Consider the following 14,027-nt stretch of genomic DNA (forward strand, 5'->3'; position numbering starts at 1 on the left):
TGCTCTGATTTCCTCTGTATCTTTCTGCTGTTGCTTATTTACTATCAACTCTATTAATTCATGCATTTGAGCTGAGCTAGTGTCCTCTGCACTTGTTCTAGGTGGGCACTGGGTTTCCTCCATATGTTTCTGCATTTGGGTTTTTACTGCCGATGTTATTAATTCAGGGATTTCTTTTTTTACTTCCAATCTGAGTTCTATATCTTTCTGCAGCTGTTTCTTTATTTCAGGAGCCATTGATTCATTGCTTTCAGCTGTGTGATTCCCAATTTGTTCTGTGTTAGTGTCCTCTGCACTTGTTACGGGTGGGGTTGGGTTCTGAGGTTGCATTTTGTTCCTTCTTGTCATTTTGTGTACACTGTTTTCTGACTTTTGTTGTAGATCTTCGCTGCAGTTATAACCTTTATATGTACTGAAGTTCAGGTGCAGATCTATAAAGTCTGGATTTATCCAGCTGTGCCTGGCTTGGGTCTGACTGCAGTGCTCAGCTCCTTCCTGCTGCTGCCCTTGAGGGTGAATCTGTTGTGCCCCTGTGGCAAGATGTTCTGCTCCTGGACTAGCTGCGTGGTTCTATCCTCTACCCTCTCTGTAGGGATTGCATCTGCAGGGTTACACCCCAGGCCTGTATGCCAGGCCTGAGCTGAGCCTGAAGGGGACAAGGTGGAGTAGAGGGGAGAGGCAGCTCTCCCACACACTCACTGGGTCTGGGCTAGGACTGGGTCTGGTTGTTTCTGGAATGTGGCAGAAATTCCTACTTGGCAAGTGGGTTGGGGGAGATGCTGCAGAGTGTTGGGGGGGGGTCCCAAGGGGGTGGAAGATGTTCTCACCCACGCTGTGCCTGGGCTGGGACCTTGAGTTGGTCCCACCATCACAGGGTAGCTGGAAGCTCTCCCATACATACACCGGACCTGGGCTAGGACTGGGTCTGGGGGTTCCCAGAATGCTTCAGAAATTCCCACTCTGCTGGCGGGATGTGGGAGGTGCTTCATAGTGGTGGGGTCGTCCCAAGGGGGTAGAAGATGGTCTCACCCACACTGTGCCTGGGCTGGGACCCAGAGTTGGTCCCGCCAGTGCAGGGTAGCCAGAAGCTCTCCCACACACTCACCGGACCTGGGATATGACTGGTTCTGGCGGTTCCCTGAACGTGGCAGAAGCTCCTACTTGGCGGTCAGAGTGGGGTAGGTGCTGCAGAGTGGTGGTGGGCGTCTCAAGGGGGTGGAAGATGGTCTCACCCACCTAGTGTGTTATGAATAGTGTTATAGTTAGTTTTTTAGTTAGGTATAGTGATATGATTACTGTTAGGGTTTTGTTTAGGGTTAGGTTTACAATTAGGATTAGTGTTATGATTAAGATCAATGTTATGTTTAGGGTTAATGTTACAGTTATGGTTAGGGTTCAGATTAGCATTGTGGTTATGGTTGGTGTTATTTTTGGTGATAGGGTTAGAGTTAGTTTTTATATAAGGTTTAGGGTAGGGTTAGGGTTAGGTTTGCATAAGGGTTAGGGTCAGTGTTATGGTTAGTGTTAATGTTAAAGTTAGAGTTAGGGTGAGGTTAGTGTTACAGTTTGGTTCAGGGTTAGGATGATGTTTTGTTTTAGGCTTAGGGTTACAGTTGGTTTTAGGGTTAGGCTTAAAGTTAAGGTTAGTGATAGGATTATGGTTAGTGCTAGGGTTACTGTTAGGATTATGGCTATGTTTATGCTTAGTGTTACAATTAACCTTAGAGTTAAGCTCACATTTAGAGTTAGGGTTAATGTCATGGTTAGGGTTATTTTAGGGTAATAGTTAGGGTTCGGGTTTGGATTAGGGTTACATTTAGGGTTAGGGTTAGGGTTAGGTTTAGGGTTAGTGTTATGGTTAGGGTAGGTTTATGGTTACAGTTAAGAATAGAGTTAGGGTTAGGGATAGGATTAACATTATGGTTAGAGTTACAGTTAGGGTTAGTTTTAGGGTTACGGTTATGGTTAGGATTATGTTTAGGTTTAGGGTTAGTGTTAAGTATAGGGTTTGGATTAGGGTTTCAGTTAGTCTTAGTGTTGTTGTTACAGTTAGGTTTAGGCTTCAGGAGTATGGTTAAGGTTAGGGTTACTGTTAGGGTTAGGATTAGGTTAAGGGTTACAATAAGGGCTGTGGTTACTTTTACTCTTTCTGTTAGAGTTAGGGTTAGGGTTGTAGTTAGGGTTATGGTTATGGATAGGGATAGGTTTAGAGTTACATTTAGAGTTAGTTTTGGGGTTACATTTTGGTTTCGGTTAGTGTTAGTTTTAAATTTAGTGTTTATGTTAGTATTACAGTTAGAGTTGTATTTACAGTTATAGTTTATGTTTGGTTTAAGGTTACTGTTAGGGTTAGAGGTAGGTTTACATTGATGGTTAGGGTTAGGGTTAAGGCTATGGTTATTGTTAGGATTAGGGTTAGGTTTATGGTTAGATTTAGGTTTATGGTCAGGGTTAGTTTTAGGGTTAGTTTTATGCATAGGGTTAGGGTTACGGTTAAGCTTACATTAAGGTTTTTGTTAAGGTTACTGTGAGGGTTAGGGTTAGGGTTACAATTAGGTTTAGGGTTATGTTTATGGATAGTTTAGGGTTAAGTTTAAGGTTATATTTAGGGTTAAGTTTAGGTTTAGGGTTACTGTTACAGTTAGGTTATGGTTAGGGTTATGATTAGTGTTAGGTTTAGTTTTACGGTTAGGGTTAGGGTTAGAGTTAGAGTTATGGTTAGGATTCAGGTTAGGTTTAAAGTAAGTTTTAGGTTTATGGTTAAGGTTATGTTTAGAGTTTTGGTTATGGTTAGGGCTAATGTTATGTTTAGAGTTATGCTTAGTGTTAGAGCTATGGTTACAGATAGGGTTCGGTTTACTGTTAGGTTTAGGGTTAGGGTTATTTTAGGTTTTGTGGTAGGGTTTCAGTTAGTGTTAGTGTTAGTGTTAGGGTCATGGTTAGGGCAAAGGTTGGGTTTAGGATTATGGTTAGGCTTAGCATTAGGATTATGGTTATGGTTAGTGGTAGGTTTACAGTTAGGGTTAGGGTTATATTTAAAGTTAGTGGTAGGTTTAGGGTTAGGATTTTGTTAGGGTTAATGTTACGGTTCATGTTAGGTTTAGAATTACATTTAAGTTTAGTCTTAGGGTCATGGCTAGCATTAGGGTTAGGAAACAGGAATACGGTTCAGGCTATGGCTTGAGTTAGAGTTGGGGTTATGTTTAGGGTTTGGTTTGTGTTAGGGTTATGGTTATGGTTAGCATTATGGTTTTGATTAGTGTTAGTGTTAGGTTTATGTTTAAAGTTAGGGTTAGGGTTAAGGTTGGGGTTATTGTTTGGTTTAGGTTTAGGGTTAGGTTAGGGTTTAGGTTAGGGTTACGGTTTGGGTTACCGTTAGTGTTTAGGATACAGTTAGTTTTAATGTTAGGGTAACAGATTAGGTTTAGGGTAATGTTTAGAGTTAACATTATGATTAGGGTTACGTTTAGCTTTCAGTTAGGTTAACTGGTATTGTTGGGTTACATTTAGGGTAAAAGTTGGGGTTACGTTTACATTTTGGTTAGTGTTTCAATAAGGATTACAATTGGCATTATGGTTAGTGGTATAATAACGGTTAGGGTTAGGCTTACAGTTACGGTTAGGGTTAGGTTTAGGATTAGTGTTATTGTTATGGTTATGGTTAGGTTTATGGTTAGGGTTAGGTTTACAGTTAGTGTAATGGTTAAGGTTAGGGATATGGTTAGTGTTACGGTTATGGTTAGGGTTAGGTTTAAAGTAAGGGTTAGGGTTAGGGTTAGGATTATGGTTAGGGCTACCGTTATGTTTATGGTTACATTTAGGGTTATGGTTATGCTTTGGTTTAGGGTTAGGGTTAGGCTTAAGGTTAGCTTTTGGTTACAGTTACAGTTGCATTTAGGGTTAGGGTTAGTTTAGGGTTAGGTATAGGGTTACAGTTAGAGTTAGTTTTAAGGTTACAATTAGTATTATGGTTAGTTTTACATTTAGGGTTGATGTTATGGTTACAGTTAGGGTTAGGTTTCGAGTTAGGGTTAAAATAGTGTTAGGGTTAGTGTTAGGATTAGCGTTATGTTTAAGGTTATGGTTATGGATAAGATTGGGTTTTGGTTTGAATTACATCTAGGGTTAAGTTTCCTGTTTCAGTTAGAGTTAAGGTTAGGATTACAGTTACAGTTAAGGTTATGTTTAGGTTGATGGTGTGTGTTGGGGTAGAGCTACAATTAGGTTTAGGGTCTCTTTTAGGATTAGGATTAGGGTTGTACTTAGGGTTAAGGTTAGGGTTGCAGTTAGGGTTAGAGTTAGTTTTAGGTTAAGGTTTAGGTTTAGATATAAGGTAAGAGTTATTTTTATTGTTACAGTTAGGGTTAGGATTATGGTGAGGTTTAAAGTTATGGCTAGGGTTAGGGTTACGGTTAGGGTTAGGGCAAGATTTACTATTAGTGTTACAGTTATGGTTAGCAATATGGTTAGGGTTAGGTTTAAATTCATGGTTTGGGATAGGTTTACAGTTAGGTCTAGTATTATGGTTATGGTTAGTTTTAGGGGTAAGTTTAGCGTTAGGGTTTGGATTATGGTTTTTTGATTATGGTTATAGATAGTGTAAGGTTTAGAGTTATGGTTAGAGTTAAGGGTTGTTTTTATGGCTACAGTTAGGGTTATTTTTCCTTTTAAGTTTAGTTTTAGGGTTACAGTTACAATTGGCGTTAGGTTTACATTTAGTGTTAGGGTTATGGTTAGCATAACTGTTAGGGTTAGGTTAGGGTTACAGATAGTGTCAGGGTTACAGTTAGGATTAGTGTTAGGTTAAGCTTAGGGTTAGGGTTACAGTTATAGGTAGGTTTAGGGTTAGGTATTACATTAGGTTTAGTGTTAGTGTCATGATTAGTATTATGGTTATGTTTACATTTAGTTTTAGGTTTAGAGTTACAGTTTGGTGTAGGCTTAGGGTTATGATTAGGCTTAATGTTAGGGTTATGGTTAAGGATTGGTTTCTGGTTATGGTTAGAGTTAAGTTTAGGATTATGGTTAGTGTTACATTTATGGTTATGGTTATTGTTAGGCTTAGGGTTAGGGTTACAGTTAGACTTAGGATTCCATTTAGTGTTAGAGATGGGTTTATGCTTAAGTTTAGGATTAGTGTTAAGGTTACTTTGAGGTTTTGGGTTACATTCATGGTAAGAGTTAGTTTTATGGAAATGTTTAAAGAATGGTTACGGTTAGGGATAGGGTTACAGTTAGTGTTAGGGTTAGGGTTAGGTTTAGGTTTAAGGTTAATTTTATGGTTAGGCTTACGTGTACAATTAGGGTTAGGATTATGCTTAGGTTTAGGGTTGGAGTCAGCATGATGATTATATTTAGGGTTAGAGTTAGCATTATGTTTAGGGTTTGTGTTATAGTTACATTAGGATTAGGGTTAGGTTTGCAATTAGGGTTACAGTTAGAGTTACAATTAGTGTTAGGGTTATTGTTAGCTATATGGTTAGTGTTAACTTTAGAGTTGTGTTTAAGATTAGGGTTATGGTTGTCATTGCTGTTAGTGTTAGGGTTAGGGTTACCATTAGGTTTAGGGTTACAGCTACATTTAGGGTTACTATGAGGCTTAGTTTTAGGGTGAGGGTTAGAGTTAGGGTTAGAGTTAGTTTTAAGGTTACAGTTAGAGTTAGGTTAGGGTTAGTGTTAGGGTTACAGTTATTTTTAGGGTTTGGTTTACAGTTAGTGTTAGGGTTATAATTACAGTTAGGTTTAAGTTACAGTTAGGTTTAGGGTTAGGTTTAGGGTTAGGATTAGTGGTAGGGTTAGGCTTGGGTTAGGGTTTATGTTACAGTTACACTTAGGGTTGACATTCAGGATATGGTTAGGGTTAGGGTTTGGTTAATGATTAGTCTTATGGTTAGGTTTACAGTTTGGGTTAGTATTAGATTTACAGTTCTATTTAGGTTTAATGTTATGATTTGGCTTCATGTAAGGGTTACCCTTAGGATTAGGGTTACACTTAGATTTAGGTTTAGTGTTACACTTTGGGTTAGGGTTAGGATTATGTTTAGGGTTGTATTTAGGGTTTGAGTTAGTTTTAGGGTAAGGTTTAGGTTAGGGTTAGAGTTAGGGATGCAAGAAGGACTAGAGTTAGTGTTAGGGTTATGTTTAGCATTAGGGTTATGGTTAGTGATACAGTTACATTTATGGATAGAGTTAGGGTTACAGTTAAGGTCACAGTTACCACTAGGGTTAGGGTTAAATTTAATGCTAATTTTAGGGTTAGAGTTACAGTTAGGGATGGGTTAGAGTTATGGTTAGAGTTAGAGTTCAGGTTGCCGTTTGGGTTCATTTAAGGTTGGGTTTATAGTTAGGGTTAGGTTTATTTTTAGGGTTAGGGTTATGCTTATGGTTAGGGCTAGGGTTAAGAATACCATTAGGTTTAGGGTTAGGTTTAGGTTTAGGCTTCAGTTTTGGTTTAGTGTTACAGTTAAAGTTAGGGTTAGGGTTAGTTTTAGGGTTAGTGTTATGATGTGTTATGATTAGGTTTACTGTTAGGTGTAGCATTAGGGTTATGATTAGGATTAAGACTAGAGTTAGAGTTACAATTAGGGTCAGTGTTACAATTAGGGTTATGTTTAGGTTTAGGGTTAGTATTAAGACTATAGTTAGGGTTAGGGATAAGATTTTGTTAGCATTAGGTTTAAGGTTATGTTTAGGGTTAGGGTTTGGTTTACAGTTAAGTTTAGGTTTAGAGTTAGGGTTAGGATTAGGTTTATTATTAGGCTTATTGTTAGGGTTACATTTAGGGATAGGGTTAGGGCTACTGTTATAGTTAGGGTTAGGATTATGGTTAGTGTTAAGGTTATGGTTAGCATTATAGTTAGGGTTAGGGTTAGAGTTACAGATATGGTTAGGTGTATGTTTTGGTGTATGGTCAGTGTTATGCTTAGGGCTAGTGTTACAGTTAGTATTAGGGTGGTGTTTAGTATTAGAGTTAGTTTTAGGATAAGGTTTAGTGTAGGGTTAGGTTCATGGGTAGTGTAAGGGTTAGAGTTTGGATTACAGTTAGGTTTAGTGTTAGAGTTATGGTTAGGGTTAGGGTTATGCTTAAATTTAGGGTTAGGAATAGGGTTACTGTTAGGTTTAGGGTTGCTGTTAGGATTATTTTTATGGTTAGTGTTAGAGTTACAACTAACCTTACAATTAGTGTAATGGTTAGAGTTAGGATTAGTGTTATGGTTAGGATTAGGGTTACAGTTAGGGTTAAGATTAAGGTTAAGATTAGTGTTAGGGTTAAGGTTATCTTTAGGTTTATGTTTTGCTTTAGGGTTAGGGTTATGATTGCATTTATGGTTAGGTTTAGGGTTAGGATTAGGGTTAGGTTTATGGTTAGAGTTACAGTTTCATTTAGGGTTACCGTTACTCTTAGGGATAGAGTTACAGTTATGGTAATGTTGGGGTTGGGTTTACAGTTAGGGTTATGGTTAGTTTTATGTTTAGGGTTAGGGTGAGGGTTACTGTTAGGTTTATTTTTAGGGTTAGGGTTAGGTTAAAGTTAGGATTTGTGTTAGTTGTAAGGTTAGGTTTAGCATTAGGTTTATAGTTAGGATTAGGGTCAGGTTTATGGTTAGGGTTAGGGTTAGTTTTAGTGTAATGGTTAGTGTTAGGTTTAGGATTACTGTTAGTGTTAGGGTTACTGTTAGCAATATAGTTAGGGTTAGGTTCAGGATTATAGTTAGGTTTATAGTAAGTGTTACATTTAGGGTTACATTTATGCTTAGGTTTTGTATTATGCTGTGTTAAAGTTACGATTACAGTTAGGGTTAACGTTATAGTTAGACTTACAGTTTGGCTTATGTTTAGTTTATGTTTTGGTTTATGGCTAGTGTTACATGTAGTGTTTGTGTTAGGATTTCACTTATTTTTAAGGTTAAGGTTATGATTAAGGTAAGGATTAGGGTTATGTTTATGGTTTGGCTTAGGTTTATGGTAGGGTTAGGTTTGGGATAGGTTTATGGTTAGAGTTAGCATTAAGGTTATGGTTAGAGTTAGGGTTATGGTTAGGATTAGAGTTATTTTTAAGGTTAAGGTTAGGGTTGGGGTTATGGTTAGGGTTAGGGTTATGGTTAAGTTTAGGTTTAGGGTTATAATTACATTTAGGTTTAGGGTTATGGTTAGGTTTAGGGTTAAGGTTATGTTTATGGTTATTTTTAGGGTTTTCTTTACTGTTAGGGTTAGATTTTCGGTTGCATTAGGGTTAGGGATATGATTAGTGTAAGGGTTAGTGTTAAGGATATAGTTAGTCTTAGTGATAGGGCTAAAATTAAGGTTAGTTGCGCTAACGATTAGGGTTAGGTTTAGGGTTATGGTTACAATTAATATTAGGTTTATGGGTAGGGTTATGTTTATGATTATAGTTAGGGTTATGGTTAGGGTTAGGGTGAGGTTTAGGTTAAGGTTTAGGGTTACCTTTAGGTTTAGGGTTATTGTTAAGATTATGGTCAGTTTCAGGGTTGCATTTAGTATTATTTTTAGGTTTAGGATTAGGATTAGGGTTAAGGATACCATTACAGTTAAGGATAAGGTTAGGGTTATGTTTAGGGTTAGGGTTACAGTTAGCGTTAGTGTTGCAGTTAGGGTTAGAGTTAGTTTTAGTGTAAGATTTAGGCTAGGGTTAGAGTTAGAGATAGGAAAGTTTTAGGGTTAGTGCTACAGTTAGGGTTAGTTTAGGGTTAGTGTTATGTTTAGGCTTAGTGTCACATTTAGATTTAAGTCAGGATTACAGTTAGGTTTAGGTTGAGGGTTACAGTTAGTCTAGGGTTAGGGTTACAGTTAGGTTAGGGTTAGGCTTAAGTTTAGTGTTAGAAATACGGTTACAGTTAGTTTTATATATACTGTAAGGATTATGGTTATGGTTAGGGTTCTGGTTTATATTAGAGTTAGTGTAGTGGTTAGAGTTAGGGTTAGTGTTATGTTTAGGACTAAGGTTAGGGTTAAATATTGGGTTAGGGTTTGGTTCAGGTTTTCGGTTAGAGTTAAGATTAGAGTTACCCTTATATTTAGGTTTTCAGTTAGGGTTAGGATTAGGTTATGGGTAAGTGTTTCAGATAGTGTTAATGTTAGGGCTATGGTTAGGGCAAGAATAAGTGTTAAGGTTATAGTTAAGCTTAGGTTTAGCGTTATGACTGCAGTTATGGTTAGGATTATGTTTAGGGTTAGGATTAGTGTTAAGATTAAGGTTAGGGTTGTTTACTGTTACAGTTAGAGTTAGGGTTAGGGTTACTGTTAGACATAGGGTAATGGTTAGGGAAAGTTTAGGGTTAGGTTTGCTATTAAGGTTAAGGTTATGTTTAGGATTACAGTTAGGGTTTAGATTTAGGTTTATTAGGATAGGCTTAGGGTTATGTTTAGGGTTAGATTTAGTGTTATGCTTAGGGTTAGGGTTAGTGTTAGGGTTGCAGGTAGGGTTAGAGTTAGTTTTCGGGTAAGGTTTAAGGTAGATTTAAGGTTAGTGATAGGGTAAGTGTTAGGGTCAGTGATATGGTCATGGTTACCATTAGGGCTAGAGTTAGGGTTAGATTTAGCATTACAGTTAGGTTTAGGGTTAAGGTAATGGTTAGGTTTAGGGTTAGGGCTACAGTTCGCACTAGGTTTAGGTTTAAGTCTAGGGTAATGATAGGGTTATGGTTAGTGTGAGAGTTTCTGTTAGGATTATGGTTAGAGTTAGGCTCGTGGTTATAGTTAGGGTTAGGGTTAGGGTTAGGGTTTGCATTAGTGTTACAGTTAGGGTTAGGGTTAGTATTACTGTTAAGGTTAGGATTATGCTTAGGATTAGAGTTAGGTTATGGTTAGGTTACAGTTAGTGTTATGGTTAAGGTTAAGTTAATGGTTATGTTTAGGTTTAGAGTTAGGATTATGGTTGGCATTAATGATAAGGTTAGAGTTATGGTTAGGTTTCATTTTAGGGTTACAGTTAGGGTTACGGTTATGGTTAGGTATAGGGTTAGTGTTAAGGTTTGAGTTAGGGTTTCAGTTAGCATTAGGTTTAGGTTTAGGGTTAGTGGTAGGGTTACGGCTAGGGTTAGGGTTATGTTTAAGGTTAGGTATAAGATTACGATGAAGTTTTGGGTTCATGTTAGGTTTAGGGTTATGGTTAGGGGTAGGTTTATGGTTACATTTTGGTTTATGATTAGGTTTGTGATTAGGGTTAGGGTTAGGGTTAGGGTTAGATTTAGGGTTAGGATTAGGGTTAGGGTTAGGGTTACAGTTAGGGTTAGGGTTGGGTTACAAATAGGGTTAAGGTTATGGTAAGGGTTAAGGTTAGGGTTAGGATTAGGTTTATGGTTAAGGTTAGGGTTAGGTTTACAGTTAGGGAAAGTGTTAGGGTTATGGTTACAATTAGGATTAGGGTTACTGTTATGATTAGGGTTAGTTTTAAGAGTAGGGTTATGTTTAGGGTTACAGTTAGGGTTAGGATGAGGTTTAGGCTTATGTGGAGATTTAGGGTTTAGAGGTGCATTTAGATTTAAGATTATGTTTATGATTGTGGGTAATGTTAGGGTTATGTTTAGTGTTAGGTTTAGGTTTAGGATTAAGGTTAGGTTTAGGGATACAGTTACAGTTAGAGATATGGTTAGGGTTATATTTAGGGATAGGGTTATGTTTAAGGTTAAGGTAGGTTTACAGTTAGTTACAGTTAGGCTCAAATTTAGGCTTAGGGCTTGGATTAGGGTTACAGTTAAAGTTAGGGTTAGGTTTAGTGTTATTTTTAGCGTTTGGGTTACAGTTAGGGTTAGGTTTAGGGTAAGTGTAATGATTAGTGTTGCAGTTAGGTCTACAGTTAGGTGTAGTATTAGGGTTATGGTTAGTTTTATGGATAGGATTAAGGATTACTATTAGGTTTAAGGTTACAATAAGGGTTAGAGTTAATTTTAGGGTTATGGTTTTGGTTATGGTTAGGGTTCGGTTTAGGATTATGGTCATTGTTAGGTTTAGGGTTACTGTTAGTGTTATGGTTAGATTTACAGTGTGGGTTAGGCTTAGAGTTACAGTTAGTGTCAGGGTTAAGGTTATGATTTGGGTTAGTATTAGGGTTACGTTTATTAATAAAGTTAGGGCTATGGTTACAGTTAGAGTTAGGATTATGGTTAGGGCTAAGGTTATGATTAGTGTTATGGTTAGGATTAGAGTTAGGGTTACAGATAAGATTAGGGTTATGTTTAGACTTAGTGTTAGAGTAATGTTTAGGGTTAGTGTCAGGGTTAATGTTATGGTTAGCATTAAGTTTGCAGTTAGGTTCAGAGTTTGTTTTAGTGTAAGGTTTAGGCTAGGATTAGATTTAGGAATAGGGTAATGTTTAGGGTTAGTGTTACAGTTTAGGCTAGGATTAGATTTAGGAATAGGGTAATGTTTAGGGTTAGTGTTACAGTTAGGGTTAGTTTTAGGATTAGAGTTAGGCTTAGTGTCATGCTTAGGTTTAGGGTTAGGCTTTCAGCTATGTTTATCTTTAGAGTTACAGTTAGTGCTAGGGTTAGGCTCAAGTTTAGCATTAGGAATACAGTTATGGTTAGGTAAATGGTTTCTGTAAGGATTATGTTTAGGGTTAGGGTTATGGTTAACCTTAGGGTTAGTGTAACCATTAGAGTTAGTGTTAGGGTTGCATTTAGGTCTAGGATTAGGATTACATTTTGTGTTAGGATTTGGTTTAGGTTTTCGGTTGTAGTTATGATTAGGGTTACCCTTATATTTAGGTTTATGGTTAGGGTTAGGGTTAGGGTTATGGTTAGGCTTTCAGTTAGGGTTTCAGATAGTGTTATTATTATGGTTATGTTTAGGGCAATGATTAGGTTTAGGGTTATGGTTTATAGGTTTAGGGTTATGGTTTATAGGTTTAGGGTCATGGTTGTGGTTATGCTTAGGGTTAGTATTAGGGTTAGGGTTAGATTTACAGTTACAGTTAGGCTTAGGGTAAAGGTTACTCGTAGAGATAGATTTACTGTTAGTGTAAGGCTTCCGATTAAGGTTAAGGTTAGGGTTAGGGTTATAATTAAGGTTCGTGTTAGGTTTCTAGGGTTAGGTTTCCGATTAAGGTTAAGGTTATGGTTAGGGTTATGATTAAGTTTCGTGTTAGGTTTATGGATAGGCTTAGTGTTACATTTAGGGTTATGATTAGTGTTATGCTTAGGGTTAGAATTAAGGTTAGTGTTAGGGTTGCAAATAGGGTAAGAGTTAGTTTTATGGTAAGGTTTAGCATAGGTTTAAGGTTAGCAATAGGATAAGGATTAGGGTCTGTGTTATGGTTATGTTTACTAATAGGGCTAGAGTTAGGGTTAGATTTAGCATATGGTTAGGTTTAGGGTTAGGCTTACAGTTGCCACTAGGGTTAGGTTTAAGGCTAGGGTAATGGATAGGGTTACAGTTAGTGTTAGTGTTACTGTTAGGATTATGGTTATTGTTAGGGTTACAGTTAACCTTAGAGTTAGGATAATGGTTACAGTTAAGGTTAGAGTCACAGCTAGGGTTAGTGATACAGTTAAGGTTAGGTTTTGGATTAGGGTTACGTTTAGGGTAGACTTAGGGTTACCGTTAGGGTTAGGATTATGCTTAGGGTTAGGATTAGTGTTATGGTTAGGTTACAGTTAGTGTTAAGTTAGATTTAAGTTTATGGTTACCATTAGGTCTAGGGTTAGGGTTACGGTTAGGGTTAATATTAAGGTTAGAGTTATGATTAGGTTTAGTTTATGATTAGGGTTAAGGTTACAGTTAGGTTTAAGGTAAATGTTAAGTTTAGGTTGGGTTAGGGTTCAGTTAGTATTAGGCTTCGGGTTAGGGTTCAGGTTTGTGGTAGGGTTATGGTTAGGGTTAGGGATTACTGTTAGGGTTATGGTTAGCCTTAGGCTTAGGTTTAGGGTTAAAATTAGAGTTAGGGTTAGGTTTATTGTTATGGTTAGGGTCATGGTTAGTTTTATGGTTAGGGTTTGGGTTAGAGTTAAAAGTAGTGTTATCGTTAGTTTTATGGTTAGGGTATATGTTTGGGCTAGAGTTACTTCTAAGGTTAGTGTTAAGGTAACTATTAGAGTTATGATTATGATTAGGCTTATGTTATGGTTAGGGTTAGTGTCACGATTATGGTTATGGTTAAGTTAGCGTTATGCTTAGAATTAGGGTTACATTTAGAGTTAGCATTACAGTAAGGCTTTGGATTAGGATTATGGGTAGAGTTAGATTTATGGTTGGTTTAATGTTAGGTTTACAGTTAAGGTTATGGTTAGGTTAGGTTTTCAGATAAGGTTAGTGTTAAAGGTTGGGTAAAGTTTAGTGTTAGTTTTACGGTTAGGGTTAGGGTTAGTGTTACCATTAGGGTTAGGGTTAGGGCTAGGATTAGGTTTAGGACTTAGGGTTAGGTTTACAGTTGCAGTTAGGTTTAGGGTTAGTGTCACAGTTAGGATTAGGATTAGGTTTAGGATTACTGTTAGGGTTATGGTTAGCTATACAGTTAGGGTTACAGTTTGTGTTATATTACTTTAGGTTTAGGTTTATTTTTACAGTTAAGGTTAGTTTTAATTTTAAGTTTATGGTTAGGGTTAGGATTATGGTTAGGTTTAGGGTTATGCTAATGGATAGGGTTAAGGTTACAGTTAGGTTTAGGTTCAGGGTTAGGTTTAGCATTTGGATTACTATTATATATAGGGTTTGGTTTATGGTTAGGATTAGGGTTAGGGTTGTGTTTAGGGTTAGGGTTAGGGTTAGGGTTATGGTTATGGTTAGTATTAGGTGTATGGTTAGGGTTAGGGTTAGAGTTAGGGTTCTGGTTAGGTTTACAGTTAAAGTTAATGTTAGTGTTTGTATTAGGGTTAGGGTTAGGCTCACAGTTATAGTTAGAATTAGGTTTAGGGTTATGATGAAGATTAGGGTAAGGGTTATGTTTAGGGTTACTGTTAGGGCTAGAGTTTGGGTTAAGTTTACAGTTATGGTTAGGTTTAGGGTTAGGGTTATAGTTAGGGTTGGCATTAGTGTTAGGGTCAATGTTAGGGTTCTGTTTAGGGTTCTGA

Source organism: Octodon degus, unplaced genomic scaffold (genome assembly GCF_000260255.1).
Source record: "Octodon degus isolate 3935 unplaced genomic scaffold, OctDeg1.0 scaffold00122, whole genome shotgun sequence".
Classification (NCBI taxonomy): Eukaryota; Metazoa; Chordata; class Mammalia; order Rodentia; family Octodontidae; genus Octodon; species Octodon degus.